The sequence below is a fragment of the Amblyomma maculatum genome, chromosome 3, assembly GCF_055883805.1.
Source record: "Amblyomma maculatum isolate TAMU_Amacu chromosome 3, ASM5588380v1, whole genome shotgun sequence".
NCBI classification, from domain to species: Eukaryota; Metazoa; Arthropoda; class Arachnida; order Ixodida; family Ixodidae; genus Amblyomma; species Amblyomma maculatum.
This window is the reverse complement of record NC_139346.1, coordinates 35,649,844-35,665,825: the sequence shown is the minus strand read 5'-3', so window position 1 is coordinate 35,665,825 and position 15,982 is coordinate 35,649,844. Positions and strand designations below refer to the sequence as shown.

The 15,982-nt window shown below is 48.2% G+C and overlaps 1 protein-coding gene across 1 annotated transcript in view; it reads left to right on the top strand.

Moving 5' to 3' along the window:
• Positions 1-15,982, top strand: part of LOC146194510 (uncharacterized) — a 191,696-nt gene that overhangs the window by 44,488 nt on the left and 131,226 nt on the right. The window contains exon 2 of the mRNA XM_084597449.1: positions 14,461-14,540. The gene's annotated coding sequence lies outside the window, so the exon portion shown is untranslated. The remainder of the gene's footprint in view (positions 1-14,460; positions 14,541-15,982) is intronic.

Sequence of the window (15,982 nt, the reverse complement as noted above, 5' to 3'; positions counted from 1 at the left end):
GCGCGCGTAAGGAGTACTTGGCATATCAGTCGCATCGTGTAAGTGCTGCGGACTTCATGTGTGACAATTCTGTGTGCACGTACTTGAGGTAGAAAAAAAAATGTACACTTAATATAGTCATGACCCAAGGAACCGCAGACGTGCGAATAGGCTCGCGCAGACGTATACTGCGCGCGGTGCTAGGAAGATAATTCTCCGCGCGAAAATTAAGCATCGTCTGGATGCGAAAAGAGTGATGTACGAAAAGAAAAGGGAAACAGAAAAATCACTACACAATGACTACATAGAGAAGCGCTACAAAGTCCGAGCTAGAAGGGAAACGGCGAAGTACGAGGCAAGCAATTAGATTAGGCGTCGGTGACGCTCGGTCACGCGAACAGTAGGGCTTCAGCCTCACTACGCGCACGATTTGGGGCCGCTGACGCCGATGACCCACTGTCACAGTTCCGTCAGGAAAAGGATGCAGACGATTACGTTACTTCCTAAAGCGAAATTTGAGCGCAGCTCATCGGCTGTTTCACCTTTTTCGATAGATTGAGACAAAGAATTCGAACAAGATATTATATGTACAATTACAGACAACTTTTTGTTTAAATTTTTCACAGCTACTCCTTCAAGAAAAACTCCACTAACAGTTCTTGACTGTCATGAAGGAAGCTTTGTGGATATGGAGGTCGCGAAAGGCAGCGCGTGTGCTCACAGGCATGTTGCGCAGCAAAGAGATAGCAGCGACTGACAGATGCCCCTGACGCCGCTAGCGAGTCAAGTCAACGTGGCTCTGCGTTTCGGCTTGGGATGCACGCACCGTGGTCCGCTGAGGCCATGCTGATGCCGAGCCAGCATTTCAGCATCCGGAGAACACCCTCGCGGGAAAGAAAAAAAAAGGGGGGGGGGGGGGGGGGTGCAGGAGCACGCGCTGCCCCGGCTGCGGAGCTGGTTACGAGGGGCGACGACGACGCGAAACGCTGGAACGGGCGCCATAGAGCTGCTCTATTGCCGACGAGGCGGTTAGCCGCATCATCCCAGTTGTTGAACGCCGCGACCCGTTCGAGCTGAGCCAGCCAGACCACGGCATCCTCAAATTGGTCACCGTGGAACAGCTTTGAGGTCCGAGTGTCCGAGTGATGTGAAAAGTGAGGTATGCGGGGGCGGCAAAAAGGAGAACACGCGGTCTGGTCAGGCGGTGACGTTGCCAGACCTGCAGTGACCAGGAGGCGCTAGTGAAGTGCAGCGTTCCGCGGGCGCCGAGTAATCTGAGGCGGCCGCCGCGGTCGGGTTGCGTTCGCGTTGTACGGCGGCGAGCATCTCCGCTCTCACTTTCTGCAGTTTTTAGGCAATCGAATGTCTTAAGAGGACACCACTTGTTCCAGAATGGTCATGTTTAGAACGTGAACGGTGTCTTCGTCACCGCGAAGTGCGCGCCGCTCGCGACGGAACACCCGCGCGCATGACTTAGAATTTCGCGTGGGTAGACGGAGTTTTTTTTTTTTTTTTTTTTTTTTTTTTTTTGCAACGAAGCTCATTGTCTCAGCGCATCAGTCGGATATGTGATGATGAATTAAGAAATCATTAAATGAATGAAAAACGTTGTAAACGTAGCTTTTCATTTACCTATTGCGTTCACACCTCATACCCAAACATTGAAAGTGCAGTGAGAACCTGAGAAGAGATCGATCGCTGTTACTTCTTTTTTTTTTTTTTTGTTCTTGTTGTTTGATTACAGCAGCATAATAATTTCCTCGCGGTTTCGCTTTACAGTTTAATACCATGACGAACACTTTTTTTCGTGGTGCACCTTTCGACAGTGCTGCGGAGGTTACAAGAGGCATGGTGCGGTACCCGCTACTGATGTCGTGGCGATTGCAAGCACTGTGCTGTTGTAGCGTGCGTCATCAACGAAACCTGGCATTTAGTCGCGGAGGCCCAGGCCTCCGTCCCATAGGCCTGCGTGCCGGGGGCGGGGAGTAAGGGGCCTCCTACATCGTTGGAAAACTAAAGCTCTTAACAACAACTGGCATGCACTTTGTACCTCCGTACCTCAAGCTAGGGGAAAGCCGGTGGGAAAGGCTGGTACTCAACGGCAAAGCTTTCGTAAATGAGGTCGTTAGAGTTAGGATTTTTTACTGGTGCTACTAATGATGGAACGGTCTATCGTCTGGGACAAGAAACTCTAGAGCAGCTTGAGCAGTCGCTGCAAGAAATGTTTGGCGCGAAACGATATGCTCCGCGTACACAGTATCACGGGCCGCCACACTCCGCCACTTCGACTTTTTCAGCACCTTAAGAATTAATTTAGAGATAAATATGCTTATTCAAATCTGTAATTGGAAGTTTTGAACATATTTTGGCTTTGTGGTTCCGAATAGACACCGCATTAGAAATTCGGTTCACAGATCCACGAGCATTTTTTCTTGAATTCACCTTCGATGGAACACGGCTGGAATTCGATGCTATGGCTGCACGACTGTGTTGCTTTCCTGGACGTTACGTCCTTTAAAAGGCCAATGCTCCTCGATCTTGCACATCATATACCAGTTACGCCAGATTTTACAGCCCGGAGCGCGTACTGAGGAGAGTGCCCCAACCAGCGTGCGACTCCCCGAGTCAGAAGTTTATACCGTTTCCTCCGCTCAACGGGCGATCGTCTTATTTTCGCTCCTTGGCGTCTGTATGCCATTTGATTCATAACAAAACGAATATCAGCTACATTACTATCTCACAGCCACTATCAACTTCTCTCATCATTCTGCCCACGTTCTCCCAGCAAGCGGTACGCTTAGGATTCTTTCGCGATTGTGGCAGTCTTTCTCGTCGCCCCTGCGCTTATTTTTATTCTTGTTCACATCCGTAGTAGTTGAAGCATCGCACGAGACCATTGAAGTCTCTAAATGAGTAAATTAGACTCACTGGGATAACAAAACGCGAACGCAGAAGGAACAAAGCGGCCGCAACATACACGGCGGCAGCTTCTGCGCCGCCTCAGTATTAGCCCCTTGTCGGCCGCCAGGTGGCGCCACATGCCTCAGCAAACTCCATTGCAGATTGCCTATATGACTGCTGCGTTGGTCTGCAGGAGCATTCCATCAAGAGGTAAGGCCTTTGATGAGAAGCCTCGCAGCGTACTGCTTGCACGATGTACGGGGTGGTCACGAGAGACATGTGGGCGGCTTTGTCTGCAACGGAAGGAAGCATTGACGACACCTCCACCAGTGCCAGAATGCATGGTCTCGACAGAAGGTGCTGCATGCATTCCGATTAAAATATTAGCAAACCAGATTCTGCACTGATATCGACCTTCACGGCAGGGCGAATCATTCACTGAAACGTGTTTTGAGAAATTAACAAGATAAGTGATAACACTGCCGGTTAATGTCGCGCGTTTGAGAGGACGTGGGCCGAGGAAATGTGGCGAGCTCTCTCTCGCATCGCGGAACGCGCTTCCTTGTAAGTGTGGTTGATGGTCCGTACACGAGATGAGCGCGATTGCGGATACCCTGCGGTGCACTCTGTGCTGTTCCATGAGGCCACAAGTCCGTCCGTCCGTCACGCTGCGCTCATATTGCGCGCCTCATCTAGCAACGCGGCAATGTTACGCGCCGGGTTCACGTGACAAGGCGCCGTTGATCGTTCTAGACGGCTAGACGTGGGAGGAACATACGCACACAGCTTTCAGATGTAGCACAATCCGAAGCGGATATCCTTGCTTCATGCGCTCACACACACACACACACACACACACACACACACACACACACACACACACGCACACACGCACACACGCACACACGCACACACACGCACACACACACGCACACACACACACACACACACACACACACACACACACACACACACACACACACACACACACACACACACACACACACACACACACACACACACACACCTCCCTCCCTTTACACACACAGAAACGATGGAGCAGATGGATTTTTTTTTAGATTTTTCGTCCACTATACCCGTTGTAGATATCCTAGTAATCACTTTGCTTCGGTTTCACGGCAGTAGGCCTCCTCCGTGGATGCGATTGCGGAAATTTTCCCCAGGCCAGCAGTGACAGCAGCGCCGGCAGCGACTGACCGCTTCAACAAGGGCGTGTGCAGCTCAGGATTGGCTCATGCCCAGCTTGTCGCTCCTCGTTATTGCAAGCTTTTAGACCATGCAGGCATGGACGTTTGGATTGCGGCCGAACTCTGATTGGCATAGAAAACGCGCGCCGGAACTTCAAAGCATAGGCTAGCGTTGTGTGAATGGGGTCGCTGCGTGCTGAATGATAGATGGATTAGAGATTAGTTCACTGCGCAGGTGGGTATTACGGAAGTATATTTTGTGAAATAGGCATGAGACGGGGAAGGGGAGACAAACGACGGTGAGAAGCAAGTGACGGTAGACCTAGGGTTTGTTTCATGGTGTAAATGCTGGCAGTCCAATTGCAGTTGTGCAAAATGAATCGAGTGGAATTTGAACAAGTTCGAGTTTGTTAGCTTGGCAGTGCTAGAGTCCCAAACAGAGGAGGCGTTTAGTGCGGATTAACGTTTTGTAAAGAAGCATTTTTATTCACATGGAGGCGAAAGAAAAATACCTCTCAGGTATCCGAGAATTCGATTAGCTTTGTTAATTAAGGATTTAATATGAAGGGACCAAGTAAGAGCTGACGCTATGTGTATACTTCAAGGTAACGGTATGAGGTTACTGACTCAAGCGTAATATTGTCAATAGATTGCTGGGCGTGACTCAGTATGCGATTCACGTAAAACTTTGCATTTATTGCTGTTAAGTGTCATAAACCAGTGGTGGCACCAATCAATGATAGCGTTAAGATTTGTCTTTAATGTGTTAACATACTGGTCGTTGATTTCTCGAAGCAATACACAATTTAATTATCAGCGAACAAGAAAATGTTAGAGGTGACATGCTGGGGTAGGTCATTAATATTATATTATTAAAAGCAGAATACTCAGGACACAGCCTTGAGGCACTCCAGAGTGGGTTGAACAACTAGATGAAGTACGATTTTTACAAGTTACAAACTGATAACGGTGACAAAGGAAGTGTTCAAGCCACGTTAGGACTTTGATATCATATAGTTAAGTTGCCTAAATTTTAAAAGTAGAAGCTTGTGACAAACCTTGCCGAACGCTTTGGAAAAGTCTAATAAAATGCAATCGGCGAGCGAACGGCGGTCCAGAATTAGATGAAGCTTATGCGTAAACGTAATTAGCTGTGTTCCAGAGGAGAGTATTCTTCGGAAGCCGTGCTATGTATGTGAGAAAAATGAATTTGTTTCAATAAAGTTGATAGTTTCAGAGTACAGAATGTGCTTCAAGATTTTACATGGAATGCTGGTTAGCGATATTGGGCGGTAGCTATTTGGGGAAGCAGTATACTACAGGATTTATGGAGTGGAACCACCTTCCCAACTCTCCAGTCATCGCTAATTTCACCTGCGCGAATATATATTGTTGAAAAATTAATAACAAAAAACAGCGAAGAATAAGCCTTTGTGCCCTTAAGAAACTTAAAGTTAATAAGGCCGACGCCTAGACTTGCAGATACTTTCAAAGACTCAATTATGTTTTCAATACCACTACTGTCAACAACATTGGCATTCATTGGCAAATAACTGTAGGAAGGCGGATTTGGTAACAGAGAGCCATTTTAGAGTACAGAATTGTTGCAAAACACACTATTAAAAACGGACGGGCAATCAGACGCAGTGACAGAAGCTCCACTAGAATCACTTAGCGTAATAGCGGTTTTTTGAAGATGTGTTAACAAGGTGCCAGAATTTTTTAGGATTATCGCGAAGCATGCAAGGTAGAGTGGTCTGCGTGAAGTGATTTGCCGCATTATAAGTTTTGTTAGCTTCTTACTATGCTGGCCAACGGTCCTCAGAAAGAGCTGATTTTGACGCACGATATAGGCGCTTTTCTCGGTTCGATAACATTTGCAAGTTAGCATTATACCAAGGCGTGTTGGGGTTACAACTTATTGCGCGTTTTGGCATGTAGTTCGTTAACTTTTGATTTGAAAATATTCCAATTTCTATGTATTGTCTGGTAAAAAAAAAAAAAAAAAAAAGGTGCCGTAAATAAATCAAGGATTGTGGCTAGTTCTTCGTTAATTAATTCAAAGTTAGCTTTGCTGTAGTCGCGAATGCTTTTGACGGCTAGCTTTTGAATGCTAGCAGTGCATTGAGATGTAAGAATAGAAATCCTAATGTTCCTTTTATTTTTTTTTCTTCGGTGCTCGGAGGCAGATTCCTTGAACGGAGTTATTCAGACATAATCACTTTGTTCCATTCCACGAGGGTCGAATAGCAAGCGTCGGCGGGCAGAGCTGGGTACCGCGCGCAAAGTGCGCGCATTAAATTTACAGGGGCATTCGTGTCACGGTGACCTAACTTCGGTTCCCTGATGACCGCAGCTGGCGCCTCGTAGAGGCACAGGCCTTCTCGGTGTCAGAGGTGCTCGCCACACTGGCTCATCGCAGTTACGCGGACGCAGGTGTCTTCGAGCGGCCGGAAAAGGCGCGGGAGGCAGGCGCGCCGCCTCTACTACATCTTTGGGGAAACCGGTTTGCGTTCTCTGCGCCAGGCCGGCGTCGGCGTCGTCACCTGGGCTACGAACGGATTCCCTCGCCGCATGCCTCGTGTACCTCTTCCTCTGGCATTCGCGCCGTCTGGTTTTCTTTCCTCCCTTTATCCGTGTTTCGTCGTTCTTTCTCTGTCTCCCTCCTCCTGTTCCGTGGCCTAGCGCCGCCTCTGTTTGCAACAAGTATTCAACCGCTGACTCATCGTTGCCCGGGGCAACCGTGCACCTCTTCGCGCCTGGGGAGTCACTTCTCCGACCGGGCAACGCAAGTACGTGAAGCGTCGGGTGTCTGAGAAACAAAACATTGCAGAGCACGAAACGCCCGAAAAAGGTAATTCCTGGAGCTTTTGTGGCAGCTTCTAACTAAAGCAGAGTGGTCACTCAGTTTTACGACACCACACCGGAAAACGTTTAGACTGTCACGTATCAGACGTTTGCAAATAAATTACGCTAACTACTCATGCGGTGGTGATGGCGGAGATGTCAATTAAGGAGAGCAACCTCGCATGCAGCGCGGGTTCTGCGGCAAGTGTGTAAACACTCTTTCTCAGTCGTCCACCAAGAACGGCGTGTATCGGCGTTTCTTCGTCCACGCCTCGTTTTCCGCCGATCTATAGCGTTTAAGCTGAGACCACGTAGCACAAACAGTGCTTCAAATAGAGGAAAAGGAAGAAGTCTGGGCCTCTCGCTGGCTCGAGTAAGTGACAAAGGCATAGCTGTGCCGATGCTCGCTTGTATTTGGAAGGGATTCTATTTCCGAAAGACTGTCCGACTTTTTTGCGAGGCAATGCGACGATGTATATCGGCTCGGCCCTTGAGAACTTCTGAATTCGGCAAAAGCACATTTCCTCACTTCCTTGCTGCTGCCAGGTGCCAGCCTATATGCTAGATGGCATCTGAGCAGTGAGGTCTCACTATGTCATTCCTATTGGGCAATCGACGCCCATCGAGAAAGACAGAAGAAAAAAAATTGAAGCATTCATACCGAGCACATAACCTCTCTGAAGCGAACCCCGCCTGATGGCGCATGCGCTAATGGACAAAATGCGACCTGCTAGAGTTTTGCACAACGGAGAAAGCCGAGGGGAGCAGGCCTGAAAATGGGCGAAAGGTTACGCAACGGCTTTTCTTGGTCTGCAGAGATTTGGACGGAGGAAAGCGGCAGAGTCGAGATAGTCTCGGAAGCTGAGCGGAAAGCGCGGAGCTCAGCGTCGGCGAGAGAAAATGTAATAAGCACATTTGCGCTGCTCGGTAAGGGCCGCTAGCGACATCCATGGGGTTCTGATGAAGCATCTTCAACGCGTTTCACTTTATTTTTCTAAGCAGCATCCTTCCGCTGTTTCGACACCCTTCGCATGGTGAGTGAACTCGTGCGCGATCGAAGTCTTGCCCGCCTGTAGTCCGTGATGGATTCGGCGCTATATATAGCGGACGCTATAAACACGCACTTTTCTCGCCACGATATTGCAGTCGATGGACTCCGGGGCTCGATATAGAGTTGGCTACTGCACGGCTCTTCGGGTCCTTGTCTTCAAAAAAAAAAAAAAAAATCGCTTAGCCTGTTCAGCATAGTCTCGTTTCCGAACAGCACATGCGCCAGATGTTTCAAGTCCGTCACTGCTTCTTTTTTTTTTTTTTTTTTTAAAGCCTTGTGATTTAGAAATATGGTTTCGTGGTGCAATATTACCAGCATTAGCAGACATAGACAACCGTGAAATCATGTTAAATGTAAACCGAACTAAATTTTGATGTTTTATCCATTAAAGATACACAGCTTTTTTCTTTTGTTGCATGCGAATCAATGGTCATGTGATGATAAAATAAGGGTTAAATAAGTAATAAATATAATAATAATAATAATAACATCAATAATAACAATGTAGTAAATAATAACAGGACCTGCGAAATTAGACAAATCTGCTACGCATAAGGTATTTACTAAGGTAATCGTTACTAGAATCAGGACAACCATAGACCGCAATCAAGCAAAACATCAAGCTGGTTTTCTTAAAGCATTTATTGACTGGGTAGAAACCTCGGCAGTGATGCAGGCATTGCGAAATCAGGGGGTAGACGAGCCGTACGTGAAAGTGCTGGAATATATATATAGTGGCTGCGCAGCAACCATAGTTCTGCATAAAGAAAGTAACAAAATTCCCATAAAGAAAGGAGTTAGGCAAGGAGACACAATCTCCCCAGTACTATCCACAGCTTGTTTAGAGGAAGTATTCAGAGACTTGGAATGGGAGCAGTTAGGGATAAGGGTAGATGGAGAATACCTCAGTAATCTGCGATTTGCTGATGACATTGCCTTGCTAAGCAACTCGGGGATGAACTGCAAATAATGATTGATGACCTAGACAGGAAAAGTAGACAGGTAGGCTTGAAAATCAACATGCAGAAGATTAAGGTAATGTTCAACAGCCCCGGGAACGAGCATCAATTACGTTAGGTAGTGAAGCACTGGAAGTTGTAGGCGAATATGTCTACTTATAGGACAGCGCCCGTATTCCGAGTTTGCGTCGTTATCGAAGTGCCGCTATCTCACGTGACCTCGAGTCATCTGATTGGTCGAAACGCCGGAACAGCGTGTTGCCACTATATCGGAAGAGGTGTCAAAATGTTTCGGCGTTTCCACCAATCAGATCACTCGAGGTCGGTGAGATAACACTTTCGACAACGGCGCAAACTCGGAATACGGGCCCAGATATAGTAACCGCAGATCCTGACCATGAAAGGGAAATAACAAGGAGAATAAGATTGGGATGGAGCGCAGACAAGCACTCGCAGGTTATGACTAGCAGCTTACCGGTAACGCTCAAAAGTGAAGTATACAGCAGTTGAATCTTACTGTCACAAACCCCTTCCTTTACGGTTAACACAGGCGCGGGATCCCCTCTACGGTTACCCGTCGTCCCTGTATGAGGTATGAGAACACAGTTAAATGTTAGTCCGGTCAACCTGTGAAGTACGTGCATCGGTGTGTGATTGAGGAATAAGCTCAAGAAAGACTCCTTTTTGCTTTTACAAACAATTGGATATTTATAGATAGCAGTCCAAATTACACTGCATAATAATAGAACAAGAAGAAAAGAAAACGCCACGGCACAAAAGTTACAAAAGACCGAGTCGGTAAATGACAAGAGGAAAACCTGGCAATAAACAAAACACTGCGATAAAAGAAGACATAAAGATAACAAATAAAGTATTCCAGATACAGTAAGTAGGGGCAAGAGTTACACAAAGAACACTACGTAAAATACTATAAGCCAGATCAAGGTTTGAACAAAGGCGGAAACAATATTCAATTAACCGACAGTCTGTGGCAAAACGAATTCTCACGACTTTCTTGTTAGATGAGGCGTAGCAGTCGCTGATTTCATCGGCAGCGCCGGCCGTAAAAGATGAGGAGAAACGATCAGTTGATCGCGGACTCGGCGAAAAACAAGACACTTTCCATAGCGAGCGGCCGCGAGAGAGGTCCGGAAGACAATTTTCCCAGAGCGCGCTGCCGCGGGCGTGCTGCGGTCTGCCTTTTTATACTCTCGGTTAGTTGCGCTGCGGCCCATTGTCGAGGACGCGCGCTTGCCAGTCGCTGCACCGGAGATTCATGTCGAAGCATGCTCGGAGTCCACTCTGTATGTAAGTCCACTCTATCCCCTAACTTCCGCTCTATACTTGAGGCAGCTTGTGACACCTGTAATCACCTATGGGGCTGAAACGTGGAGGCTAACGATGAAGGTTCTACGTAGGTTGAGGACAACGCAGAGGGCCATGGAACGAAAAAATGATAGGGGTAACGTTAAGAGACAGGAAGGTGCAGAGTGGGTCAAAGGAATAACTCAAGTTAATGACATTCTAGTGGAAATCAAGAAGAAATTGGCATGGGCAGGACATGTAGTGCGAAGAGAGGATAACCGACGGTCGCGTAGGGTAACAAATTTGGATTCCAAGGGAAGGAAAGCGCAGCAGAGGGCGGCAGAAAGTTTGGTGGTCGGATGAAGTTCGCAAGGGTCAAATGGATGCAGCTAGCACAGAACCCGGTTAAGTGGAGGAATATGGGAGAGGCCTTCGACCTGCAGTGGGTATAGTCAGGCTGATGGTCATGATGAAATATATTGGCTCATTTTATGAAATCGAGTGCGATGTTCTTTGTTTCACTTAGAGATATGTAGCGGGCCATTTGCAATAATGATTTCAATTTGTAGAATTTACGAAACACGGTTATCATTGGTCCTACTGCTCAACAAACGTTGGCCATTTCATGTGCGTGGCCTTGTGTGCGCCGCAACCGCGCTATGTTCAAATCGCCCGGGAAACTGGAAATTTCTTGAGCTGCAACACGGAGGACAACCATTTGTACCATCTTTACTAATCATTACCACCGTTTCATCACATGAAGCTTTTAATTAGCGGCAGTCTTCATTGACAACCGTTACAATTCTCTCCGGTGCCTGTCGTTCGGCAAAGCGCATGGCGACACGGTCTGATCAGCCTCAATCGCTCGGCGCCTGAGGCCACCGCGGCTGCGTTTCAATGGAGGTGAAACATGTGCACACTTGTGCTACCTCCAGGGGGATGTCGGACTCAAAATTCATCAGAAATATTTCAGCACGGTAACTCTTTCTCAGTTCTTTCTTTTACTTCCTTGATTCCTTCTTCAGGTGAGGTGTCCACCGAGAGTGACGCACATACTGGCCCTTTTGTTTTCTCGATTATCGTAATTTATTTCGCACGGTTCGCCTATCCTGCATGCTGCGACTTTTACGGGTGACATGCATGCACCACACCCACAATGCGTATAATTCACTGCAATTCTCGAACAACCCGCTGGCGAAAAGCTTGTCCGGGCCATTCGCCAAGTTTTCGTAACCGCCTGGCGTTTTGGCGGATTTTGTTTCTCTTCGTATATTGCAAAAGATCGCTGAGATGGCTACTTTTGCTTTTAAAAAATGCACAAGTGACTTTGAAGGTATGGCAAAAACTGTGTAACTTCGAACTGCTCTGAAAAGCGAGCGAGCAGCGCCGGTGATAGAACTGCTGGGCGTGCAGTTCAATAGTAGCGGGCATGGGTCGTAGCCATTATTAGGTGTGATTGGGTCGCAGGAGTAAATGTGCACTTCCGATATTTTCGTCACGTGAGTTACTGTCCTCATAGAGTTTATTTTGTTACTTTGCGGTTTGTATAAACGATATTTTAAAAGCTATGTCGGCTTTACGCGGCATAATAAGTTTTTTTCGTACGGGGTGCATTATATAACATTTCGATTCTGTTTTACGTAAGCTAACCGCTCTCGCTTCTTAAACTGACGTGCTATTTTAATTTCGTGACAACAGGTTAAGTGGCATATCTCCATGTTCGACTCTTTATTTAAAATGACCTGCACCCCACTCTGGGAAAGGTCGACCTTTAACGCTATCATGTCCTGAGTCGTTAGTACGCGTAATAGCAGTGCCGCTAATAGACGTAGCGTACAACATCCAGTGTGCCCTGTCGCCAAGAGCCCTTACCGTAAACAAGTTATTACTAGCGCGCAAAGCCATGTTTTAATTATGTTTGCTATGGTTAACGTGGTGCGTATATAATTTCAATATTTTAAGAGTATACCAACATCCTTGCTCTGCATAAATTATTCTTTTACGAAAAAGGGCGTCTCGAAGTGGGGCGCATTGGGGAAGTTAAAGGTGGAGGATGCGCGGCTATGCAGCTGAGTGGAATGCGCACTCAAGAAAATCCGCACAAACAGCAATGCTGTTCCCGGTTTCTTACGTTCTACTGCGCGTGCCTCCTGCATTGAACAGTGTGGTTATATGGGGATATAGTTATATGGGGACATAGTTTTATGGCAATGTACACTTCCCTCATAACAATGCAACAATGGTCGACCTCCACTGATTGTCTGAAGTGTGGTTATACGGCGGAGCTCTCGCCAGCCCTGCAGTGTTAGGCCCGATACAACAGCAGCCTCATTACATCTCCCATATTGTTTCGGTTTGACTTTGCTAATGAACCCGGCTGCTATAGTGTTCAGTGGTCTCCATACTTGCGAGCTGCGTGGTTTTCGAGAGGGCTGTCAACAAGCGTGCGCTTTGGAGCAGAGCGTTTGTTGTCTACTGTGTTGTCTCTTAATCCTGCGAGCCAGCGACGGACGGTACATCGGCAGGAAACCCTTCGAGCGCCCTATCGACAAGTGCGATAGACGCCTCCATGAACAGATGCGTCAGCTTCGCTCAGAGCAACCAGCCAGGATTGGTGCTTAAACCCTACGCGCTTCGTGCAAGGTCACGTATAATTCTTCATATACGCGAACAAGTGCAGCAGTGTATCCAAGGCGCTAATTTCGTTCGGCACGCCACGTCCACCCTTGAAGACCATCGCATGAGACACCGTGGCGAAGCCCCGCGGGATCACGGTAGCGTTTCACATGCTGCGGAAACTTGCTATGCCGCCGGGAGGAGGGTGTGCGCGCGAGGAATCCGTGCCGGACTGGCCGAAACAAACAAACAAACAAACAAAAAAAAAAAAAAAGCGAAAATCACGCAGCTCCGCTTATGATGTCGCCTTTTGTCGCGCTCCTGGAACTAAAAGGGGCGCCGGGTGCCGCCGTCCTCGCAGTCACGCCGATGCGGCGGAAGTGTGGAGACACCCCACCACTGAAAGACGGGCGAACGAGTGAACTAAACAACTAAAGAGCGAAGCGTCAGGTCGCGGTTCTTTTCTTTCGTCCTCTAAGAAGCCGCGCAGTCGCATTCGCTACGCAAGGCGTGAGCGGGCTATGCTGAAAGTGATGGGCGAAGTCGACGCTGTGCGCGCTTGGCCCGCTGGGTGTAGAGCGCTGGCGCGAGGTTTTGCTCATGATTTCGCTGCGATCCCACTTTGTGCGATCTATGCAAAGAGTGTGAAGAGTTGACGCTTACGCCGTCTGGGGCGTTTCAAAGCTGGCCCGCCTGCCACTGTGGTCGCATGTTCATCACGGCGCTTGGTGCAAGTGCGTTCTTTGGCTTTTCCTTTGGAAGCTTTGATGTAGACACGTTCGTCCAGGATACCGCCATATTTCCTGTGCACTCACCAGGGAGAGGTTGTATTCTTCTCTCTGTAACTATGGGATATATGATAGGGCGTTGAGATGTTCATGTTGAGGGGTTGGGATTGGAACAGGGGGAAGGTGGGCACGTTTCTTCTCTTATGAGGGAATCACCGCCATTGCGCCACGCATGGGGATAAATAGGGTACGGCATTATTGTCTGTCCGCAGCATTTCATCGCTAAACAGTTCTTTAATTTAGCGGAGTACTGGTTCACTCTACTGCAATGTTCTGGACTGTATACTGTACACTTGAGCGTGTGTCGCAATCGTCCCGCATATTGATGAACGCATCCTCTGATGCTCCTCTTGATGGTTCTGCATATGGCATCATTATCTGATGACATTAATTACCTCGCACTTCGCCCCATTCATTTTAACACTTTTCACGCAGCATTAATAAACTGGTGTAACTTGTAGAAAAAGTGCTGCGGCCCGATTCCGATGAAAACGAATGGTCGGCAGTATTATTTGTAAATGTGGTGCGCTTGACAATTTGTGTCGCCGTTGGTGTGGCCTTCTATTAGCAGCACTAACTACACTCTACGGAACAAAAGGGCGTTTCCCTTTTTATTTTCGTATTCGTATCGCACTGCCCGGTAATGTAACAAACCTGCGTCACTTCCAGCCCTCTGGCAGGACCTCATAGGGAACCGGAATAAGCGGAAGTAGGGTTCGCGCGAGGCAGGGCGAGCGGGTACGCGTCGTGTGAAATCTGGAGTAGTACGCGTTCCATTATTTTTTTTCATTTCCCCTCCGTCATAGGTTCCAGTCCTACTCTACGCTTCCTGGAAAGACGTCGCCGCCTCCGCGATCAGCATCCGGCTCAGCGAGCACTCCCCTCGGTAAGTGGTGGAAGCGCGCTGCCAGTCCATCTCTGGGAAAGAAAATCTAGAAGCAATAAACGCGCCCGTCTCCAAAAGGAGCCGCCGCCGACTGCGCTTGGGAAGTGTATGTGTTTCGGAGGAGGGAGGGGGGCAGAATTTTGAGAAGACGAAGAGGAACCCTCTGAGAACACCGCAGCACCTCAACTCAGCTGCTCGTCGGAGTACAGCGCGGGGTTCAAAAGCCCCGAACCTGTACCTCCGTGCTTCTGAGAGAGAACCCTTTCCGGGTTGCCCGCTACGTCTGAGCAGCCCCGGGTGCTCTCCGTCTCACGCAAGTGCACTCGAGTGGCGTACGGGCCACGTCTCGCGGAAGTGTTGGGCTCGCCTATTTTTAGAGGTGCCCGAACCGACGGCTGGCGCACCATACGGTATCTCCCAGAAGCGCGCCGATGCTCCACGCTAGTTCGGAAAGGAGGAGGCTGATGCGAGAGAGGGCTGTTGGATCGGTCTAAACTGCGTTAGGGATTGTGGGAAAAGGCATGAAAAGCGCTTATGCGGCTATTCCATAAACCACGTAAGGCATTCTGTGACCGACCTTGCGACTGTTCTGTGGTCGCCGATTCAGATAAACCTTGCCGGTCCCGCCTGGATACGACAGTGGTTTCTGCAAGATAAACGAAAAATGACTGTCAAACTATAACTAATAACTTGCGATAAGGTGTGAAGAACAAGATGGACACATTCGCCAAGCTGTAGGCGTTCGGAGGAGGTAAGGTTTGCCCGACTGCTCACTTCGATGCAGCCACCAGGTTTCGAGGCCGCGTAGCTACGACCGTAATCAGATTAGAGGCGCCCTGCCGTGACGGGCTCATTACGGAAATGTTCCGTACTTGAGCTTCGACGTATTTTTCTTCATTACGCTCGCGCACATGTCGGTTCGGTGATTTCTTTGCCGCGAATCCCGCCTTGATTTTCCTGAAGCCTTGATTCCGAAAATCCCATTTCCAGAAGCAGCAAACCGGAAGAAGTCTCCTCGGTGCGAGCTGTGCCTTTTTGAATATGAAATCTCTCCTTCCGCACGTTGGTTTGATTGGCGGTTCGTTCCGATAAAAACGCATTATCCTCTAATTATGTTTAGAACTTCCTCCATGCGCTCTTTCTGCTGGAGTTACGTGACGTTTGACTGCTTATGATCTTTTCAAGCGGACACGTGTAATCTAGCAAATTCCTCCCGTTCCTTTCAGAGGATTACGATGTCCTCGAGCAAATTGGAATTTGTTTTTCAAACGTTGTTTTCGTCGCAAGCGACCATTTATTCATGTCCTTTTCTTTATTCTGCTCCATCTCCAACAACTCCTTTGAACCATTAATCTTTTCATCCAATTTTTCACTCCTAATACGAGGTTGCACTTCCCTCCGCTCACCTGTAAGGAAGGATGGGATAATGCCTCACGCGGCAC